This window comes from Rattus norvegicus, chromosome 15 (genome assembly GCF_036323735.1).
Source record: "Rattus norvegicus strain BN/NHsdMcwi chromosome 15, GRCr8, whole genome shotgun sequence".
Lineage (NCBI taxonomy): Eukaryota > Metazoa > Chordata > Mammalia > Rodentia > Muridae > Rattus > Rattus norvegicus.
In genome coordinates this window covers 13,658,138-13,681,090 of record NC_086033.1, presented here as the reverse complement: position 1 = coordinate 13,681,090, position 22,953 = coordinate 13,658,138, and the positions used below count along the sequence as shown (strand labels likewise).

Here is a 22,953-nt window from a genome sequence, read left to right as displayed (position 1 = left end):
GGAGATGCCCTGCAGCTAGAGTGACAAGTGACTGTGAGCTGACCAGTGTGACTACCCAACTCAAGCACCCTGGAAGTGCAGGCAGCTCTCTTAGCTGCTGAGTCACCTGTCTCTACCCCACACGTGACTCCACAGTTTCTACTTAGGGCAGTGCATTTCTTGCCCCAGCTACCTTCTCTGCCTCATCGTCTGCTAGTTTGAAGCTGGTGGGTGGTTCAGGCTTGGTCACCTTTTAGCTGCGTGTGATCTCATCTTCCAGCTGTCAGATAGATCTCCACACACAGAGACACCATGTTCCAACAAGGTAAGAATTAGGCTTCTCGAGGACTAGACTTAAGAGTCACAAGGTGTCACTCTGCCAGATCTGGTCAGAGCCGGTCACAAGGGCCACCTGGATTCAGAGGTGACAAGTAGATGATGCAGTTTTATTGAGCAGGACCACAGACAAGCATAGCAGACATTTTAGTCATCTGGGGGATACTCGACTTCCTGTTCACTTTTGTGTTGTGACTACTACAGTCCTGCTTTCTGAGAATAGTGCTGCATACTTCTTCCTCAATGTTAACTCCTGGGCTAGGGATAATAATGGCTTTATTATCATGTTATACAGGTGTGGAAACAGGGCCTTGGGGACTTAAATCGGATCTGCTCACATGCTATCTAGTTAGTTGCCAAGCCCTGTGTATCATGGCCAACTGAGCCCTATACCAGCACTTCTTAACCTCATCATTAAGAAACTCATGAGACAGAGAAGTGAGGAGTGAAAGGCTGCTTTAAAAAAGTCTCCAAAGGGACCGGAGAGATGGCTCAGCAGTTAAGAACACTGACTGCTCTTCCAGAAGTCCCTAGTTCAATTCCCAGAAAACACGTGGTGGCTCACGACCATCTGTAATGGGATCCAATGCCCTCTTCTGGTGTGTCTGAAGACAGCTACAGTGTACTCATAAATAAATAAATAAATAAATAAATAAATAAATAAATAAATAAATAAGTTTTAAAAATCTCAAAAAAAACAGCACCTTAAAATTTTGCATACATTTTGAATTCAGTGATATATTCCTATCTTACCATAAAATTACTAGTTTTTTTTGCCAGCCAAATGAAAACTTATACCTCAAATCTTTTAAGAAAACAAATTCTCCTAGATTCAAAATAATACATAACCGGGAAGAAGCTTTTTGAGGTAAGCACTAGAAATGAAATCTGACTGCCTGAAGGAACAGGAGAGGGATTTGGTATAGCTTACAGACTGGTGCTGTTGCTGCTAAAGAGGTCGGTCTCAGAGACCAAAGACCTAGAGTCGCCCTGGGCACTGAGGGAGCAGGACCCTAAGGCACTGCTTCCCAGTAGGTTTTACCGCCATTGTCCTCTGAGAGTGTGTCTAGACCCAGGCTTGGCTCCACGGTGTGGTAGGTAGTACACTCAGGCAGTGATGCTTGCCAGAGGCGGTGAGACTTGCCCCAGGAAGACATGCAGGGCAGGGAAAGCAGCAGGCGTCTTAGTTAGACGACTGCATTGTCTATCACTGGGTGTCTAACACCCAGACGCTCCCTAGTTGACTCTTTCCCCAAGTCCACATATCTCCAAAGTTTATTTCTTTCTTTTTTTTTTTTTTTTTGGTTTTTTAAGTTGTTCATATTTTTAATGTAATATTTGTATTTTTATGATCTCATACAATGTATTTTGATCATACTTATTCTTATTGTCCCCCTGTCTTAGCCCACTTCAGCCCCGTTCTCCATATCCCTCCCTCCCAACTTCCTGTCCTCTATATTTTAGTAGCCCACCAGTCCTGGTTGAGGGAAATCTAGGTTGTTGTTGTTTTGAGAAATCTCCATAATGACCTCCAAAGTGTTTGTGCAAATCTGCATGCCCACCAGCAATGTAGGAGTGTTCCCTTTGTTCCACACCCTTGCCAGCATGAGCTGTTGTTGTAAAAAATTTAAAAAAATAAAGAAGTATCTTTTATTCCCCACTAGGTCTACACCGCAGTGCCCCAAGATATCTGCTGGATATCTTGTCGGAAGCACACATTCCAATTCTGTGGCGGCCCAGACTAGCTACCCCACACTCCCTTACACTTAAATCTGCACATGAAAGAACACACAACACAATAACCCTTGGCCCAATTGATAAGATATAATTGCCCACCTAAACATACAAAGCCCAGTACCATCCATCCCTTAAGAGCATTTCTAACAACCTGTAAAGGTACAGCATGGAATCGTAAGGTCACCTGCCAAATTGTCCTGCCACGGCTTCTCTCTCTGTCCCTCCAGTCTCTTCTTTCTTTCCATTCCAGTCTTCTCCTCATCCTTCAAACCTTTCTCCTGCCCATCCCTCCTTCTCCTCCAATGACAGGCCTCCTTCTATCCTGTACCTGCCCCTCACGTGTATTTTACAAATTCAATGGGGAGAAGGTTCTGGTGAAGTCACCTTAGTCCTGAGTAGTGACTAGGCAGTTATCCTTGGGGCAGTGGAATTAGCATCAAAATACAGATAACTCCTGGGCTAATCACAACAAGCTGTCACTCTTGTTATTGATCTTAGCTATTCTGACAGGTGTAAGATAGGGTCTCAAAGTCCTTTTGATTCGCATTTACCTGGTGACTAGGGGCTTTGAACATCTCTTTAAGTGCTTCTTAGTTAGCCTTGTGAGATTCTTCTGTTGAGAGTTCTCTATTTAGGTCTGGAACCCTTTTAAAGATCTTTGGATATTAGCCCTATGTAGGGTTGGTGAAGATCTTGTCCCACTCTGTGGGCTGCTGTTCTGTCCTATTGATTATGTCCTTTGCCTTGCAGAAGCCTTTCTGTTTCCTGACGTCCCATGTATTAATTTTTGATCCTAGTGCCTGAGCCATTGCTTCCAGTCAGGAAATTGTGTCCTGTGCCAATGTGTTCAAGGCTCTTTCCCATTTTCTCTCCTATTAGGTTAGTGTATCTGGTTTTATATTGAGGTCTTTGATCCACTTGGACTTGGGGGGTAATAGACATGGCTGTATTTGCATTCTTCTACATGCTGACATCCAGTTAGACTAGCAGTATGTGATACCAGGGGAATCCGAAAGAAGACAGGGAAGAAAGATTCTAGGAGCCAGAGGGTGTTAAGGGCACCATGAGAGCACAGCTCACAGAATCAACTAAGCAGGGCTTATAGTGGCTTACAGATACTGAATCAACAATCACAAACTCTGTATTGGTTTGAAGATATGTTGTGGCTGTGTAGTTGGTGTTCCTATGGGAATCCTAACAGTGGGATTCAAACCTCTCAGATTCTTTTGCCTATGCTTGGAACCCTTTTCTCCTGATAGGTTTTCTGACCTTATTGTAATTTGTTATACTGTGTTTAGTTAATATCCCCTGGGAGATCTGCTCCTTTTGTTTGTTTGTCTGTTTTGAAGGGAAACAGAGGAGGAGTGGACCTAGAGGAGAGGGGAGGCGGGAGAACCCTGAGAGAAAGGGAAGTAGCGGAAACTGCGGCCTGGGGTGTAATGTATATAATGGCAATACTACTGGGTAAGTAGTATTATCCCAGGTTCTCCCTCCTGCTCCTCCTCCTCCTCCTCCTGCTCCTCCCCCTCCTCCTCCTGCTCCTCCCCCTCCTCCTCCTGCTCCTCCTCCTCCTCCTGCTCCTCCCCCTCCTCCTCCTGCTCCTCCTCCTCCTCCTGCTCCTCCCCCTCCTCCTGCTCCTCCCCCTCCTCCTCCTGCTCCTCCCCCTCCTCCTCCTGCTCCTCCCCCTCCTCCTCCTTCTCCTCCTCCTCTTCCTGCTCCTCCTCCCCCTCCTGCTCCTCCTCCCCCTCCTCCTCCTTCTCCTCCTCCTCCTCCTGCTCCTCCTCCCCCTCCTGCTCCTCCTCCCCCTCCTCCTCCTGCTCCTCCTCCTTCTCCTCCTCCTCCTTCTCCTCCTCCTCCTCCTGCTCCTCCTCCCCCTCCTCCTCCTGCTCCTCCTCCTCCTGCTCCTCCTCCTCCTCCTGCTCCTCCTCCTCTTCCTCTTCCTCCTCCTCTTCCTCCTCCTCCTCTTCCTCTTCCTCCTCCTCCTCTTCCTCCTCCTCCTCCTCCTCCTCTTCCTCTTCCTCCTCCTCCTCCTCCTCCTCCTCCTCTTCCTCACCTTTCGTTTTCAGACACGACGCTGATGTTTTCTAACTTAACATCGGTAACAGCCTCATCTTTACGTTCTCACCCAACCAATAGAGGTCTTGTCAAGACCCAATTAAATAAATACCATTCTCTAAACTGTCCTGTCATCATTTCCTGTTCTATAGTCTACCTCCTTTCACTGCAACATTGCTAAGATTCTAGACATTTCCCTCTATGCCATAAGCTGAAGGAGCTACCTGCAGTTATGCACAATTCTTACAAATGTAAGTGAAAGCACATTTCAAGTACACCATTCAGTATGATTTTACTCACAGTATTTTAATGCGTATGTTTCTTAAGAAGCCAGGAAATAGCCCGTCTTCTGACGATATGGTAGAAGGGGAAGCAGCCTCCCTAGCCACATAGGACTGCTGGGAATAGCCATAACCTTGATTCCCTCGGAGTGGTAAAGGGACTTCTAGAGCTGGCTGACAACTGTTGGGGCTGGTTTTCTGAGTTCTTAAGACTTTGAGATGAATCAGAAGTGGTTAGACTAATATTTGTCCTTCACCGGTTGTGTGTCTTAGCCCATTTGGGCTATTATAACAAAGAGTGTAGAACTAAGTAGTTTGTAAACAACCAGCCTGGGGAATCCAAGACCAAGAGGTCAACATAGGAAAGACTGATTAGGGAAGGCTTTCAAGATGCTATCCTGTGTTTCAGCTCATCCTGTGAACAGGGCAAGCAAACTTCCTTGCACTGATTCTTTAAGAGCCTTCCTGAACTTTCCAAACATCTCACCTCCTAATAGCAGCTTCCATCAACAGTTCCTGGGAGTTCTGCAAATGAATCTGGGGAGACAAATATTCAAACAGGGCTGTATGAAATGATGGTGTCTACTTGTCTACTAATCACCTTGGTAATTGGTAGCAGCTTTTTCTTGCCTTGGTGGCCCAGTGTCTTTTTCCACCCTCCTTTCCCTCTCATAGCCCTCTGAGAAAGTTATTTTCCTGTCCCTGGTCATGATTATTAGCTGATTTTGAAGTACCTTTTGGAGCCCTTGAGTCTAGACTTTTTTACACGCTCACTGTATAATTACCACTTTGTGGTGTAGTCGCATGTCCTCTCAGGCCCTGAGCTCCTCTTCAATGAATCTCACTGTTTTCTAGTTCAGGGCCGTACCATGAGAGGTTTTGAGAGGTGCGCTTGACACTGTTTAACAGGGTTTTCGGACAGTTTTCTGTGAACAGTAGGATTGAGTATTTGACTTTTCCCTGTCACTTCTAAAGGTTCATGGCAATCAACTATAAGCTCGTCTGTGGAAACAGTATTCAAGGTTCTCGTGGTTCATCGCAATCTGAACTATGAACTTGTCTGTGGACGTAGTGTACAAGGTTGTTGTGGGGTTAGGTCGCTGCATCAGAGGCAGCCCAGGATGCAAACATCTTATTTTAGCATTTAGTGCTAGTTTTTGAAACTGTCTTTCCCTAATTTGTTTCAGGCACGGGTTTTTACAGCCCGAGGCACTACTTAAGCACTAGTGAAAAGGCTCCCTTTCCTTCCCTTTCACTTTTAGTTTGTCTCATGGTTTTTAGAGATGTTTTGAAATTGTGGAGTCCTTGAATTTAATTCTGGGAAGAAGGCTAACTGAGTTCTACAATGGAAAGTGCATGCCTTTCCCTTCTCCCATACTCACTGGCTTTTTTTCTGTTTCGGCAGATTGCGTTTACCATTTTAGTGCTCTGCCTGCATAGCTCGTTGCAGTTCCACTGAAGGGTGATACTGAAGGCTTTACTTTACTCTCTGCGGCCCCAGCTTCGTACTCTGTCCCTGTCTATAGTCCCTGTCGCTGTAACTATAAATCACTTGCAGATCGAAGATAGAGCAGACCACTTGCCATTAGGTTAGCACAGTTTAAAGGGATCCCTTGCTTGATTTACTAGCTTCCTGAAGCTAGTAAAGGTATTTATGGAAGCCAAGATTCCCTGTTAACATATTTCAACACTGTAAGATATTGAAGGTGCGTGTTCACCAATCCAGATGATGAGAGGGTCCAGTGTTTGGAAGAGATGCTCTAGTTCTCTATATAAATGGCACTGAATTGGACACATGAGTGGTCTTAGTGAACAAGCGGTCATGATCTGGAAGTTGGCAGGACTCTACTGTGCCTCTTGCTTTAGCTAACAGCTAGCAACAAGTAGCTTTCTTTCATTAGGAAAGTATCAAGTGCCAGTCAGCTGAAGGCTGGGAAGTTTTATTGGCTAACATTTGTAGGGGAGAGACCCCCTAGTCTGTTTTACCACCAATCTCTTGGCCACTTAATCACATATGCTATGGCATTACCCTTCACTTTTATTTTTATTTTTTAATTTTTATTTATTTTTTCCCATCTTTATTAACTTGAGTATTTCTTATTTCCATTTCAATGGTTATTTCCCTTCCCGGTTTCCGGGCCAACATCCCCCTAACCCGTCCCCCTCCCCTTCTATATGGGTGCTCCCCTCCCCATCCTCCCCCCCATTACCGCCCTCCACCCACAATCCCGTTCACTGGGGGTTCAGTCTTAGCAGGACCCAGGGCTTCCCCTTCCACTGGTGCTCTTACTAGGATATTCATTGCTACCTATGGGGTCAGAGTCCAGGGTCAGTCCATGTATAGTCTTTAGGTAGTGGCTTAGTCCCTGGAAGCTCTGGTTGCTTGGCATTGTTGTTCATAAGGGGTCTCTAGCCCCTTCAAGCTCTTCCAGCCCTTTCTCTGATTCCTTCAACGGGGGTCCTATTCTCAGTTCAGTGGTTTGCTGCTGGCATTCGCCTCTGTATTTGTTGTATTCTGGCTGTGTCTCTCAGGAGCGATCTACATCCGGCTCCTGTCGGCCTGCACTTCTTTGCTTCATCCATCTTGTCTAATTGGGTGGCTGTATATATATGGGCCACATGTGGGGCAGGCTCTGAATGGGTGTTCCTTCAGTCTCTGTTCAAAAACATGGAATGCTTCACGATTTGCGTGTCATCCCTGCGCAGGGGCCATGCTGATCTTCTCTGTATCGTTCCGATGTTAGTACATGTGCTGCCGAAGTGAGCACCACTCTTCACTTTTAGAGTGAAGCAGTTGTCTTCCTGTTTGGTTTAGTAGTACTTCACAGTCTTAAAAATACTGAACTTTGGCTTTAAAGATTTTAATTATCTCAGTTAAGGTTGTAATATAAGGCAGACAGCATGTTACATGCAATGTTACTGCTTTGTACAGTTTGAGTGGTTTCTGAATTAAACATCAAAGTCTATAAAATGATTATACCATTGAAAAAATGGTAAACTAGGGGTTTGAGAGATAGCTCAAGTTTGCAGCACCCAGAGGACCCAGGCACTCACGACAGCTCACAACTATCTGTAACTGCCCCATAACTGTCCCAGAGGACCTGACGTCCTTTTCTGTCCACCTCAGGTACCAGGCATGCACGTGGGACACAGACATACATGTAGATAAGACAGTCATACACCTAAAACAAATAAAAACCCTTAAAAATGATAAAATAAACAATAACTAAATGAGCGATTTGCAACTTTCATTTTTTGTAAGAATCGTCTAAGTTTAGGTCTTGTGGAAAACCTCAGTGCTCACAGAAGTCTTTATATAATAGATTTTCCTGATTACAAAGATCGTGTTTCTAGAAACTCAAAGATTCATAGATACACAGAAAGCAGCAGAAGTAACTCATACTCAGGTAAGGATTATTATTAATATTTGATATGTATCTCCTCACCTGCTTGTTTACCAATATGGCAAACATTTGAATGGATCACTTAGAGTTAAGGATATGGGCTTATTAAAATGGGTAATATAGGGTGTCATATTTAGTTAATCCTGCTGCTGCCTAGACTGCCTCCCAGGCCTTGCCTCTAGGTCCATGAGGAGCTTGCTCTCTCGGATGGAAAGAGAAGGTACTTTTGGCTCACATGTAGTGACTGGAACATTTTCGCTTCACACCGAAGGCTATCTGCCGGCATCATTGTGCTAGCCACTCAGCCAGCTCTGAACCACTTACTGGTTGCAGAGGGAGATAAGAATCCATCGGTTCTTATCAAGCCCTGGAAGAATTCTTGAATTCTTAGTATTCACAAATACAGTAACAGCCAGGTTACTTGTGCCACGTTACTGCAAGGTAGAGTGTGGAGAGACTCCCAGGTAATTTCAGTTAATATGTAGCCACAGATCCAGTTGGTTTGTTGAGAGGAAAAGCCCCAAGAAGGAACTCCTAGCAGACCTCTGTGTAAGTGTGTACCTACCCTGCCCTCGCTTTTGCAGAAGCAGAGTTGGAATTTGCTCAGAACTGCTGAAGAGTTGTCAGCCTGCTCATCCTTTTGGCTGTGGTGTGGAGATTTTGAAGCACAATGAAAGGGAGGCAGAAGGACGGGAGCAGGTGGCTGGCAGCGCAAGGTAGTTTGCTCCCGCCCTCCTTGCCTGGTAGAGAGAGGCTTCTCAGGTGGAAGAGACTCACAAAGGGAAGTAGCATTTAGGTTAGGCTCCCCAGACAGAGATACAACTCTTGGGAGCTATAGCCATAGAGTAGGGCCTTCATAAGGGAGCGATAGTACTGGGAGACTCAGCCTGTGCTAGGAAACGGCCTCCTTGGTCTCTTTCCTGTGGGCTGGGCTCCTCTAGCTTGACAGCAAGTAACCTAGGGATAGACTTTGGAAGTCGGCTTCCTGCACTGCAGAGGAGATTCACAGTGCTGGAGACTGGCCTGGGGTTACCTCAGTGTCTTCCTCAAGGAAGCTGGTTAAACTGCAAAGAAACAGCATATGTGACCTGTTGATGAGGACTCAATTCCATTTTTGAATATAAATATAGATAGTCCAAACTGCTTCTTAAAGACATTTATTACATTTTACATTTGATGTGTGTGTGTGTGTGTGTGTGTGTCTGAGAATGCAGTGTCACAGTGCACATACAGAAGTCAGGGAACAAACAGCTGCAGGGTTGGTTCTCCTTTCACCTTGCTGGGCCTAGGGCTTGAATTCGTGCAGTCAGGCTCAGCCGCGGGTGCCTTCGCCTGCTGAGCTCTCCCAGGTCCTTGTTTTCCAGCATTCTCACCAGCATAATTACTCAACAAATTCGAATACTTCTCAGGAGAATCTTTGGGTACAGTTTGTTCTTGCTTGAGTTAAACTAAAAATTTTCAGATATTCATATTGGATAGAAAGAGTGAATGCCTTTAATCCCAGCACAAAGGCAGAGAGATCCCTGTGAGTTCAAAGCCCAACCTGGTTTGTAGTGAGTTTTAGGCCAGCCAGGGCTGCACCATAGTGAGGAACTGCCTCCAAAATGAAGAGACAAATAAACTTATGTATGAAATGAATCTTAAAATATAAAATTTAGAATTTTAGTGACATATTGATGAAGTTGTTTTGCTGTTGTTAAGGTTAAGGTGTGATGATGGCTATTCCTGGTTGTCAGCTGGCTACATCTGGAATGAGCTATAATCCAGAAATGGAGGGTACACCTGTGACCCAGATCTTGGGACTGGAAGACACAGACTTCTGACTGGATCTTGACTGGGATGACACATGTTTTTGATCCAGATCTTGAGGGATAGTGGCCATGAAAAGCATAGGCCCAGGCAAGGTCGTACATGCCTTTAATCCTAGGAGACTGAGGCAAGCAGACTTCTGAGTTCAAAGCCAACCTGGGATACAGCATGTTCCAAATCAGGCATGGTGGTACACACCTTTAATCTGGGCCACACCTGCTGGAGCCTACATAAGGACAGTGCACGAAGGAAGACTTGCTAGCACATCTGTTGGAGCCTAGTTCCTCACGATTCCAGTTTATACAGAAGACCAGTTGAAACACCCAGCCTCGTGGGACTGAGCAATTACTAGATTCTTGGACTTCCCATTCAGAGCTGTCCGTTGTTGGGTAGGTTGGACTGCAGACTATAAGTCATTACAATAAATTACCTTAATATATAGAGACATTCCATAAGGTCTGTGACTCTAGAGAACCCTGACAAATACAGATGTAAAAGTAGGACTTAAAAATCATTGCATATGGGGCTGGAGAGATGGCTCAGCAGTTGAGAGCACTGACTGCTCTTCCAGAGGTCCCGAGTTCAATTCCCAGCAACCACATGGTGGCTCACAACCATTTGTAATGGGATCTGATGCCCTCTTCTGGTATGTCTGAAGACAGCTACAGTGTACTAACATACATGAAATAAATAAATCTTTAAAAAAAATCCTTGCATATTATCCCTTTATTTATTTGAAGTAGAATACATTTGTAAGAAGATTTTACTCTGCTTATTTAGAAAGATAACATTTTTAGGTTATTAAAAGGAAGTGTTTTAGTCTAAATCTTGATGAACACTGGACTCTGAGAGATGGAAAGATAAAAGTACGTTCTCTGGTCTCCAGAGATTGAAGGTCAGCAGTGAGGTCCTTGCCCAGCTGTACGAGAGATAAGTACTTGAGTGAAGCATCAGCTGGGGTTAGAAAGAAGGGAAACTGTTTTAGTTTTGTCTTCCCAGAGATGCTCTAAGACAGCTTACAAGAATTTAGCGGACATCTTGGGTTGCTGTACTCCAGAATGGGAATGATAAGCCAGCACAGTGGTCCCGTCTGCAGGCATCTGGGGTCCATGAGTGCTTTCACTCCTCTTCCACTGTAGGCAGCCATTGTCCTGTCTTCCCATTGCACAGGGCACGGCATCTGGAGCCTTCACCCGAGGCCCCTGCTTGCATCTCTATTTCCTCACGTGTCGCTTGTGCCCTTTAGAAATTTAGACGGCCATGCTCAGTCTTTTCTCTTGAGGGTTCCTTTGCCTCAAACCTCCCTAACAAGGCTTCTGGTTTGTGGCCCCACCTTAAATGCTGTCTCTTCATCCAAGCCTTCCTTGGCCTTGCAAGCAAAACCTAGTGATAGTATTACTTGCTCTCACACTCCGGTGTCTGCAGGCTCCCTCCCTGTCTCTTTCGAAGCTCATTTTCATAGTGTTTAAAGGTTCTGCGGCTGTCTTCCTACTAGAGTGTTATCAGCAGAAGAGCAGGGTTCCTGTGTCTGCGATCTGCCTCCTCGATCTGCCTCCCCGCTGTGGCCATTTGCTTGGTGGGGAACTGCAAAGGGCGGACTGCCTCTCAGGTGTTTAGCTTTATGGTGTCGAAGTCTGTCTCCTGCAAAGTGGGGATACTGTTGGTAGTGGCTGTCACTAATTGACAGCTTAGTATGTGCCAGACACTGCTTTACTGCATTATCTATCTAACCAATTAAACTTGAAAGGACTTGGCTTGAGGTCACATAACCAATTCCAAAAACAGATTGTTCTTAGTCATGCTTTTTTCTTATTGCCTCAGGAGTAAAATCGGAAAGAGAAAGTCTTTAGAATCTTTATTATTTTATGTGTATAGTTGTTTCGGCTGCAGGAAGGTCTGTGCCCCACTTGCCTGCGTGGTACTTGCAGAGGCCAGAAGAAGGTGTTGGGTCCCCTGGAACCGCAGTTACAGACAGCTGAGAGCCATCACACAGGTGTTAGTTGAACCCATGCTTAGAATGTTAGTGCTGGCCTTGGAGCAGGCTGGAGAGCCTAAACCTGGCTCCATCTGGATGAAAGGCTAGGCTTACCCCTGGTTCTGGGGGAAGCTAGCTGTGTCTGTCAGCGTCCCATGGTGCAGACGTTCATTGTAAACAGTATTCCACGGGTCTAAACCTTACACATTAGGGGCTAGAAGTCAGAATCCTGCAGGCTAGGCCAGGATACACTGTATGACATCCTGATAGCTTTTTTCTCCTGAGAACATTTTGAAAGTAAGAAATTTCAAGTTGGAGTACCTTCCAGGCCCTGAAATATCATCTTCGTGGCTTCCGTGTCTGTCCCAGACAGATTTGCTCCAGTCTGTTTTGTCACACAGTGAAAGGACTCGGCCCTGGAGGTCAGTCGTCAGCTTTTGGTGGCAAGTGTGTTCTTACTGGTTTCTGTGGAAGCAGTTTGCTGGCCCGGGGCTCAGAATCCTTGCCCTTGTTACTGATCCACCGTGCTTGCTTTTCGCCTGGAAAGACTTACCTCTGGGCTTATGCTACGTGTCAGTGCCTCTTGTAGCATCCCTTTCAGGCAGTGTGAATGCTGCTGCTCATTCTGGTTCACAGCTCTTAAATTAATATGCACTGTCGTCTGTGTATCGGAGACAGCTTGACTGACGCATAGGAAGTGACATTGTTTTTTAAGGTCATGGTGTTAGGCTATACAAAAAGACTGGGGATGCCTTTAGTGGGGCCAGACTAGTGATACCTGGGTATGAAATGGACAATATGAGGACCTCTTATACTATAGAGCCTATCATATGTGAGGACTTCTTTGCCATATCTGTTATGCAGAAAAGGAAGTTATGAACTTTCCTGAGATGTCATCAGGCAGCTGGAGACCTGACACAAACCAGTATGCTTCTCTGAGCCATTTCGTGCCAACAGCTTTGTTAAGGCTTACCTTCCACTCCCTCAGCTCCCTGCTGGGAGCTGTTTCCTATCTATTAGATTAATTGGAGGCACGAGGTATATAGTATGTCACTACATAGAAGCTCAGTGAATGCTTATTGATCACAGGAATTGAAAGTCTGGGGATGGGCCATTTACCTCAGACAATGGCTGTAGTCTGAGGTGAGGAGTTTCCCAGTGTGGGTTTCATGGGAGAAATGCCAATCTGTGCAATTTACTCATCTCCAGAAGTCTTTATCTCACACCACATGACCCCGGTGTCTAACACTCTCCAGAGTCAGACCTTGGATTTGATTAGTTTAATTTCTATAAAGAAAAACTGGTGACATTGAAATATACAAACCTCAATAGGAAACTACATGTGTATTTCGGAATTATACTTGGATAGTATTTGAGTTTTCCTTTAGCTCAAGTCAGTGGATGTGTCGACACAGAAGACACACCGTGTAATAGTATAGGAAGGGGGTTTCTTCTAGCTCCAGCAGCAATCAAGCAGCATTTAAAGAGAGAGTTCCCTTAACAACAGCAGCAGAAAAGGACAGGAAGAGTTTAATTGTAGCCTTTCCAGTCACTTGAAACCTGAAAGGGATCCAGTCAGATGATAGTCTGCTTACCTGCATCCACTTCATGATTTATTATAGATTGCTGCAGAGTAAAGAGACTCTGAAGGCAGTTGTGATTATTTACTATGCAAGTGGTTTGTGTAAGATTTTTAATCCCCCTCTGGTGGTGGGTGACTCATATAGAATCATTTAAGTACCAGATATTTCGATTCTGTTTATACACACATCGCATATTCTCTTGTCCAATGATGGACACTTAAGTTGATTTCAGAGTTTACCTGCTGTGAACATGTTTCGGCGAACATGCGAGAGCAGATTTTTTTTTTTTTTTGGTTCTTTTTTTCGGAGCTGTTAAAACTTAGAGCTCAGATATTCATTTATTCATTTCTCTTGTATAATGATATTCATCGTGATTTCTTTGTGTCCTGGAAGTAAAGTGTATAGTGTCTCCAGTAATGGTGTCTTATTGTCTGGTTCTAGTGGGAAACCAGGAGCAATGGCAGTGGCTTGTGTTATTTTGGGGGAGCTTCCTTAATCAATAACCAGAGGGAGGTACCCCACTCTTGGAACTAAGATCTTCATTTAATAATCAATGCCTCCTGGAGGAGTCATTGTCCTCTTATTTGGGGTACCTGTGTCTGAATTCAATTTTTAAGATTATATTTTCAAATAGCATACAAAGTAGTGGATTTCCATGAGGGTTTTTTTTTTTTTTTTTTTTTTGGTTCTTTTTTTCGGAGCTGGGGACCGAACCCAGGGCCTTGCGCTTCCTAGGTAAGTGCTCTACCACTGAGCTAAATCCCCAGCCCCGAGGGTTTTTTTAATACGTAACTTTGATTAACGCTCCCACTCCCACTCCTTCTTCTTCCCTGTTCCCACCTTCATCCCTGCTTGAACCTTTAACTCCCAACATTCCCCCTTACCTTCATTCATCTCACCTCACCCTTCAAGGCCTACCCTTCTCCTGGGTTCTTTGTGTCTTTCTAAACTCTACAGAGACTCCAAATTGAACACGGAAATCTATAAATCTAGACTATGAGAAATGTATAGAACCACAAATGAGAAAGAGCATGCTGAGCAACTTTTTCATGTAAAAGAGTTTCAAATGATTTATGCTAATAATCTACCCTTGAGGAGGGAGAATATAACTACCTGTCCCTTAAGTGTTAGCTGTACATAGTGACTTCCTTCAAAGGAGTTTAATATGGAAGGAGGGAAACACAGTTTTTATAATATCCTAAGCCGTGACTTCTTAAACTATGACTTCAAACATACCCTGTAATAAAAGCGAAATTAGCTGAGTGGTGGCGCATGCCTTTAGTCCCAGCACTTGGGAAGCTAAAGCAGGCAGATCTCAGTGAGTCTGAGGCCAGCCTGCTCTACAGAGCAAGTTTCCGGACAGCCAAGGCTACACAGAGAAACCTTGTCACAGAAACAGAAACAGAAACCAACCAAACAAAGCAAAGCACTAGCATACTCCGTAGTAATCTTACTCTGAGTGTAGAGCCAAAGGAACAACAACAACAAGTGTGTCACTGAAAATCTGCTCTAGCGGGGTTGGGGATTTAGCTCAGTGGTAGAGCGCTTGCCTAGGAAGTGCAAGGCCCTGGGTTCAGTCCCCAGCTCCGGAAAAAAAGAACCAAAAAAAAAAAAAAAAAAATCTGCTCTCGCATGTTCCCCGAAACATGTTCACAGCAGGTAAACTCTGGAATCAACTTAAGTGTCCATCATTGGACAAGAGAATATGCGATGTGTGTACAAACAGAGTCGAAATCGATCTTTAAAGGGACTCCTTCCTGTTCCAACAACATGGATGAACCTGGAGAATAATATAACAGTGAAATAATTCAGGCACAGAAAGACAAATATCTAATTTCATTTCGTGTTGAACATACAGAAAGAGCACTGTGGTCGTCAGGTTCTGAGAGTAGGGGGAGGAAATAGGACAACAAGCATGCCCAGAGTTGTGCTCTGACAGGCCTCGTCTCTGATGAGCATGATACACTCAGAGGCTCTGTGGTTGTAAGGTCAGAGACTGCAATTAGCAGCATGTAAGTGAAAGGCACTGGGGAGTATCTTGAGTGTTCTCACCACACAAAAAAATGATGAACAGGAAGGCGGCGGGTGTGTTTCTTAGTTCCATTTTAATATTAGCACTTGCACATGGATTGTATCATGATCATACAGTAAGCATATACAATTCTATTTGCCACACACACCTTAAAGATCTGGAAGAAAAATAAATATAACCTATTGGTATTACTTCAGTAGCTGGGACAAAGGTGCCATATTTATCTAAGAAATTGGGAGAGTGGCCAGGGAGATGGCTCAGCAGTAAGGAGCCTGAAGACCTGAGTGAGTTCAGTCTCTGACCGACATGGCAGGATCCCTCTCTCAAATTGTTCCTTAACTTCCACAAATGGCCCTGATGCCAGCCCTCGATAAACAAACAACAGACTGAATATTAAAAGTGAGAAAAGAAGCTACTAGGAGAAATTGGTTGTGGGTTTTGAGAACATTCTGCACAGTCTTTGTTACTTAATGTTTGTAAATTAAGTCTAAAGAAAAAAGATGATGTCCAGGATAAGAGTTGATAACTCAAGTTTAATTTCATCTTGCTGAGAGCCTGGAGGAAGGGAAAACAGCACTTTGGATTCCCAGCTGATGCTCCTGGAAAGCAGGGCAGTTCTTCCTTGGCTGCTGTCTTATGAAACCGTGGCAGTGAGTTTGCAGAGCCCAAGGAGCACCGTTCCCAAATGTCCTCCCTGGAATTTCCTACCGGCATGACTTCTCCCTTGTTTCTGCCCAGCAGCAGTCCCCTGAGTGGCATGTGCTGTCCTAGTTAATCAGAGGATAAGAGAAATGAAGAACTCTCCTCTTCCCCCCTCCCATGGAGTCTCAATGGGCGCAGGAAATGTAGGTCATGTTGCATCACCGAGAGGAGTGAACAGGAAGGTATTCAGGAAGTGCTGCTAGCCCCCTTCCCATCCCCTCTTTAGAGAAGGGGCCTGAGCCTGGTTATGAGATGCAGGAACCAGGGGATTGTATTCATGTCATCATCCTAGAGTGACAGAAAGATCTGAATCTTTCTACACTGAATTTGTTTAAATGGCATAAACCAGCGACAGGGAATTTCTTTGTCTCTTAATTTTTATTGTCACATTGTAGAAAATTTTTATTAACTTAATCAGGTTTGACTTATTGACGCTGTCCTCAGGTCCACACAAAATCATTATTTGGTAATCGTGTAACTCTAATAATATATCTTGAAAATGACATGTAATCATAGGCTCAGCGGCATCTTGAGTAGCACACAATAACCACAAATGCCTTCTTATTTTTAACCCACAGTTAAAGTATGCTGTTCATGGCTCTCTGCTTTAAATGGAAAATCTTATGTAGTTTAAAATGCCACAGAAGTTCTAAACATTATTTCAATTATTTCTTACACAATGTGTGTATTGCTAGCTCCCTTGTGAGACATCCACGTTGGCTGACAAAATGTGCGTTACTGACATTGTCACTGACAGTAAATCTGAGAGCTAGAACAAGGCTAGTGTTCTGTTTCTACTTCCTCATTATCTCTATCAAGATAATCAATCCGCTTAGGTCCAGAAAGTCAGATAATAAAATGTTGGAAAAGGCTTGAGTATTTTCTATCCATACCACAGTATCAAAACCTGGAAACTTAACAGGGGCAGGGTATGCACTTGTGTGATTTGATCCCTCGAGAATCTTCAAGTAGTCACTTTCCCAGTCCAGATGCACAGCCGCCCTAACCCTGCAGATGGCGCCCTGTGCTGCCCCTTATGCTGGCCTGTACCCACTACCTCCCAGCCCCCACCTTCTCCCAGTCACCAACCTGGTTTTCAATCTTACTGTCATTTTGATAGTGTTGAATAACGTTGTTTAAAATTGGCTTTTCTTTCAGCATTTAAAAATCTCATTTTTAAAAGACCATTTATAATTAAATTTTAAAAGGAATTTCTTTAAAGTTGTTTCCCGGCATTTGATTTTTTTTTTCTAGCTTCAGTACTCCAAACTCTGCAGTGCCACATTTGACCAGCATGTGAAGTCAAATATACGGACACACTGCCAATTCTAGCATTAACTTTTGGCTTGCTGTTAAAGATTACACACTTTATAAAGTCAAGGGGAGAGGTACTCTAGGAAAAGTTTGCCCTGCTAACAAGTAAGTATTATGATTGAAGATTGAACAGAAATTAGAAATCCAAAAGGATATTTAATTATGTGTATAATACAGAGATAAAAGCATGGTCATATTTATGTTCCATTTTGTCTTGGAAAATCTTCAAAGGACAGGTTTTTTTTTTTTGCTCTGCATAATTAATGTGAATGGTCATTATGAAATTAAGTCTGTAAAATTTTGAATGTGTTTGTTAATAAGACATGGAATTCCATGGATAGGTGAAGTCTGTGTTCAGATAGCCTCAGAGGGAACAAATCTTTCTCAGACATCTATCTGTTGTCTTACAAAGTATAGGAAGTGTTCTGGGATCTGTAGAGGAGGGCACATTAATGTTTGCCTACAAATAAGACCATATGGCCAAATGTGCATTAGAGCTGTGCAAGTACATGGTAGGTGTCACCCTGTCTCAGCTCCTTAGCAGGGAAGGAGAGCTTGAATACTGATCTATCTTGCCCAGAATTCAGGACCCGGAAGGCAGGCAGCAACGATCCTTCAGAGTCATTGAGCACTGGCTTCTAACATTGCAGATGAGTTTACTTCCAAGTTAGGAAAGCAGCCCTTGTAATGACAGCCCTCTGTGAGCCCTGCTGTTCTTCCTAGGCAGCCGACGCCAGTGCCTGAAGACTTAGTGGGGTCAGGACGGGAAACAAGCATTGACTGAGTAAATGCCAGTCACCGTGGAATGTTTATGTACGTTCATACATATGACTATCTGGGAAATCCCATTGATGACATTCACTGAGCAACAGACCCAAAGTAAGCAGCATACATAACTCTTTTATAGTAAAGAAGCCAACTTTCTGATCAGATTGATCAGAAGGTCTTTGAAGATCTGTTGCTTCCTAAGTATGGTTATGTGATGTGTGTGTGTGTGTGTGTGTGTGTGTGTGTGTGTGTGTGTATAATATGTATGTGTGTGTGCATATACATACATACACATATATGCAGACATACATATATATTCATGTATAGAGGGAACTTTTAAAGAATGTCATGGCTATTAACTAATACATATATTTATGAGGCATGAGTTCATATTTTATGCCTCAGCCAGGCAGCTATAAAGAATAAGGGGGATTTTATTCAAGTCATGTGCTGAGGAAGAAGTGTCAGGCAGATCACATATCGGGTTAAAGACCATCCGGGCTACATTGAAATTTCCAGACCAGCTTTGGTTACAGAGCGAGGCCTTGTCTTGAAACAAGGACCTGGGTTTCATTCTCCACACCCGCGTGGTAGCACCTGATTGTCAGTAAGTTCTAGGGACTCCTGTGCTCTCTTCCTGTGTAGCAGGCACTCAGTGTTGAGCATATACATACATGTAGACACACACACCTAAAATAGAGATGAATGTACTTAAAAAGGAAGCTTGGAAGAATAGGAACATCCACAGGGTTATTGGGTAGTAGCACCCCACCCCCGCCCCCAGGCAGTGCCTTACTGCAGGACTGTGATAGATAGTGACTCCGGATGGATCGCCTATCTGATGGTGACCTTCATTTTCCCAGTGTGTGTTCTTTGTAGGGTTCTGGAGATTTAAAGCAGGATTAGCATGCAGTGCTTCAGAGTAAGCATTCAGTCAAAGTCATTAACAACAGGCTTTTGAGAGAGATGTCTGCCACATTCTTCTTTAACTTCTTTCCTAAACAGTCTTGTAAGGGTAGCAAAGATGACCTGGCCTGAGGACATCTCTTTCAGAATCTTTAACCCAAAGTCAGTAACAGCGAAAGCAAACGCATTCCTTTGGCAGGGTGGTATTGGGCCTCTCTTCTCTTCAGTCAGCTTTGTGATTCTTTCCTTTGCTGTCAAACAAACATACACACAAACAAACATAAATAAAAACCAGTATGAGTGTGGGAATTTAACTGTAGTTCTCACCCCTTCTTCCTCAGTGTTGCTGGGTGAAAAGGCTTTTTTCTGGGGAAATTCAATATAGGTCTCCTCACCCCAGATAGTGATGCCACAACAGGCCACCGATGCCACCAAAGTCCAAACACATGAACCAGTGCGGTCTTTTAAAAAAAGATGTTTGTTTTTTTATATATGAGTGGTACACTGTAGCTGTCTTCAGGCACACCAGAAGGAGACGTCAGATCTCATCACAGATGGTCGTGAGCCACCCTGTGGTTGTCAGGATTTGAACTCAGACCTCTGAAAGGGTGGTCAGTGCTCGTAAGCACAGAGCCATCTCTCCAGCCTGAACCAATGTGTTTTATCGGGGTTCCTTACAGGGATAGAAATGACTCAAAGACATCATCAATATCCACCCAGCACTGGTGATAGCTCACAGAAGTTCAGAATCGGGAGTACACGGTCTGTCCTGCAGGCAATTCAGCAGGCTGGAGAGTGTCCTTTAGGGGTCTCAGTTGGTCCAAGCCTTTTCTAGGCCACTCAGCTGGTTTCTGCTTCTTCAGCAGCCTGTCTGATCCCAGTGTCTTTGCAGCTCGGCCTCTCTGAGAGTGACTCCCAGCCTTTCTTTATTATTTATTTGGGCAGGAGGAGCCTAGTGAATCTGGTCAATATTAGGGACTTTTTGAAGCTATGTTTTGAGTTTTTTACCTCCTGCTTAAAGCGTTGGCATGCAGGATGGAATGTTTCAATTGGGGAGGGAACTGTTAGTAAACAACTGATACCTACAGGTGCAGGTGCCTAGGAGGAAGGAGGGTCAGTGTCAGAGAAGCTACGTTCTGCTGTAGCGTAGATTTATTCACTTCCTATATAAGACAAGAACACCCCACGCCGGGCATTTAATACCTTCAGTGATGGAGCAACTGGAAAGCTTACCCCAATGTAATCTAATTTAAAGGAACGTGTTAAAACTCACCATGTCAGTCCCTGGGGAAACAAAGATGAAATGTTGCAGAGCCTGGACATGCTTGTGTGTGCATGCAGGCATGGGGGCATTTTCAATGCTGGATCTTGAACCCTTGGTCTTGTACATGTTACGCAAGTACCCTGTCACTTTGTTTCAGCCCCAGCTGTGGGCAGGTGTTGGCAGGTGGGGATGAGTTACTTAGAATCTAGGAAGACTGGAATTGAGACACTTGAAGCAGCATGTATTAAGAAACAGGAATTGCTGTTGGAGGTCCTTGAGAGATGGCTCAGCACTTCAGAGTGCTTCCTGCTCTTGCAGAGGACCAGCATTCAATTACCAGCCTCAACTTGGGCTCACAACTGCTTGTGTAACTCCAGCTTCAAGGGATTTTGATGCCCTCTCCTGGCTTCCACAGGTACCGCACCTCAATAAGTAAAATTAAATCTTTAAAAAAAAATTGCTGTTCTGTGTGGCATTGAAGACAATCATTTTAAGCTCAACTTTAGCATGTGAGTGCTTCTTTATCCTGCAAGCTTCAACTCCCTGGCAAATGTACATGGTAAGAGCTCGTACGTCATGGTCTCTGGAAGAGTTAAGTGAGATAATGTAGGTGAATGCAGACACAGTAAGCGCTCAGTCAGCTACTGCAGACGCTGTTGTTACTGTCATGAACGTCTGTAAATCGTAATTTTCTGACATGACAAAGAGATCCATGACAGGGATATTTATTGTAGGTTTACTGCTCAAGAGTGAGGGTGAAATAGTATACTTTAGTAAGACTTGACGGGGAAAAAGAGCTTTGCTCACCTCTCCCAACTGAAGGAAACAGGAGCCCAGTTACTTCAGCACTGTACCTCTGAGGAGGGAGCACTTGAGCAACGTGTGCCTGTGCAGTAGGAACTGAGCACCTGGGTAAAAGCTGAGGCGTGAGAGCAGTTGGAAACCTGAGAGCAACTGAATTTTGCATAGCTATATGACTTCCTTAGGGTTTTACTGCTGTGAATAGACATCATGACCGAGGCAATTCTTTTTTTTTTTTTTTTTAAGATTTATTTACTCATTTTCTGTATACAAGTACTCTGTCATTCTCTTCAGACACACCAGCAGAGGGCATCAGATCCCATTACAGATGGTTGTGAGCCACCATGTGGTTGCTGGGAATTGAACTCAGGACCTTTGGAAGAGCAGTCAGAGCTCTTAACCGCTGAGCCATCTCTCCAGCCCCAAGGCAACTCTTACAAGAACAATATGTAATTGGGGCTGCTTACAGGTGCAGAGCTTCAATCCATTTTCATCAAGGTGGGAACATGGCAGCATCCAGGCAGGCACACTGAAGGAGCTGAGAGTTCTACAACTTCATCTGAAGGCTGTTAGAATACTTTCTTCCACAAAGCTAGGGTGAGGGTCTTAAAGCCTCACACACATAGTGACACACCTACTCCAACAGGGCCACACCTCCTAATAGTGCCACGCCCTGGGCCAAGCATATACAAACAAACCATCGCACTATGTAGGATCTGTCAGAAAATGGGACTTCTTTATAAACTGTGATCATTATGTCTATAGTCCCAGTACTGGAGAGGCTGAGGCAGGAGGATCTCTAAGAGTCCTTTTAGCCCTGTCCCAAAGGGCCTGAAGTCCAAACAAAACAAATTACATGAGAGTAGAGACAGCCCTAGAACAGACTATAGAACTGAGCTGTACCTCTGGCCACACCAGAGCTGCTGGCATCTTTCCACATGGATGGACTTCATTTTCTCCACATGGTATGTTTCTGTACATTGTACTTGGGGGAGCGAGTGATCAGAGAGCAATCCTATGGCCTGTCAAGACTCCTTGGTCTCTGCTTGTCTTTTAGAGAGGAGAATCTCTAGGTTGTGCAAAGTACATGATTCAGCTTCTCACTTTGATTTTTCCAAGAAAAAAGATCCAGTTAGGGTGATGTAGCAAGGGCCATTGAGGTCAGAATAAAGTGAGTTGGGCGCCATGTTGGTCCCCAGTTGCTGGGATGTACCTCAGCTGATGTAAAACCTAATCCTGAATTGGGTTGTACTTTTTTTCATTTGATACAAGACTCTTAGATCATAGTTTCCTTTGGGGAAGAGACTTAAGAGAAAATGGGTGCAGCAGCCAAGTGAGTAGTTTGGAAAGTGTGTGCCCATTGCAAGAGGCAGTCTGTGGTACAGTAGCAGTCAGGTAACCCTTGGAGAAGGGCTTGCTTCTGTAGCCAGATTTTGGACTTTTCCAAAACTAATTTTGTGTGAACCTCCACAGTGTTTAAACAACAAATTGGTGTTTTTTTCCCTCAAGATCACCATGGAAGATACAAATACAAAAACATCATCATCAACAACAGCGCAAAAACTTCTGGGTTGTGTGGTTGTAGGATCAAAGGGTGGAGAGAAGTACAACCTTGGAATTAAGGGTCGCAACTAGTATGCCCCAGAATACTTGGCTTGCTCTAGGGGCAGGCCCTCTGTGTGGGATGGAACGCACACTCAGTGCGTCTGTTTGAATGCACCAGTCATTCTGAGAAACTTCTTGTGAGACTGGAGTGAGCTTTCAAGGTTTTACTTTTTCCAGTTCTAATTTACAAAAGCTATCAGGTGGGAGTCCCGGCTGTGCCTGCTGCTGGTTCAGCCTGTGCCTCCTCCAGTGCGTAGAGCACCTGCCTCATAGTGACATCCTGGGCTTTGCTGCAAGGGCATGAAGCTTTAAGAAACAGGAAGAAAGCTTGTTCTGTTAATATTTCAAACCAACGCTGTCTTGCTGTAGCTTACTATTTATCTCATCCTTTTCCAATAGTTG

At 44.3% G+C, this 22,953-nt stretch overlaps 1 protein-coding gene and 1 non-coding gene across 2 annotated transcripts in view; one reads left to right on the top strand and one right to left on the bottom strand.

Annotated features, from left to right (window-relative positions):
- Atxn7 (ataxin 7) overlaps window positions 1-22,953 on the top strand; it is a 145,453-nt gene that overhangs the window by 12,221 nt on the left and 110,279 nt on the right.
- Window positions 7,051-7,156, bottom strand: LOC120097304 (U6 spliceosomal RNA). The gene has a single exon (XR_005494514.1). It is a non-coding gene; the product is annotated as a U6 spliceosomal RNA (small nuclear RNA).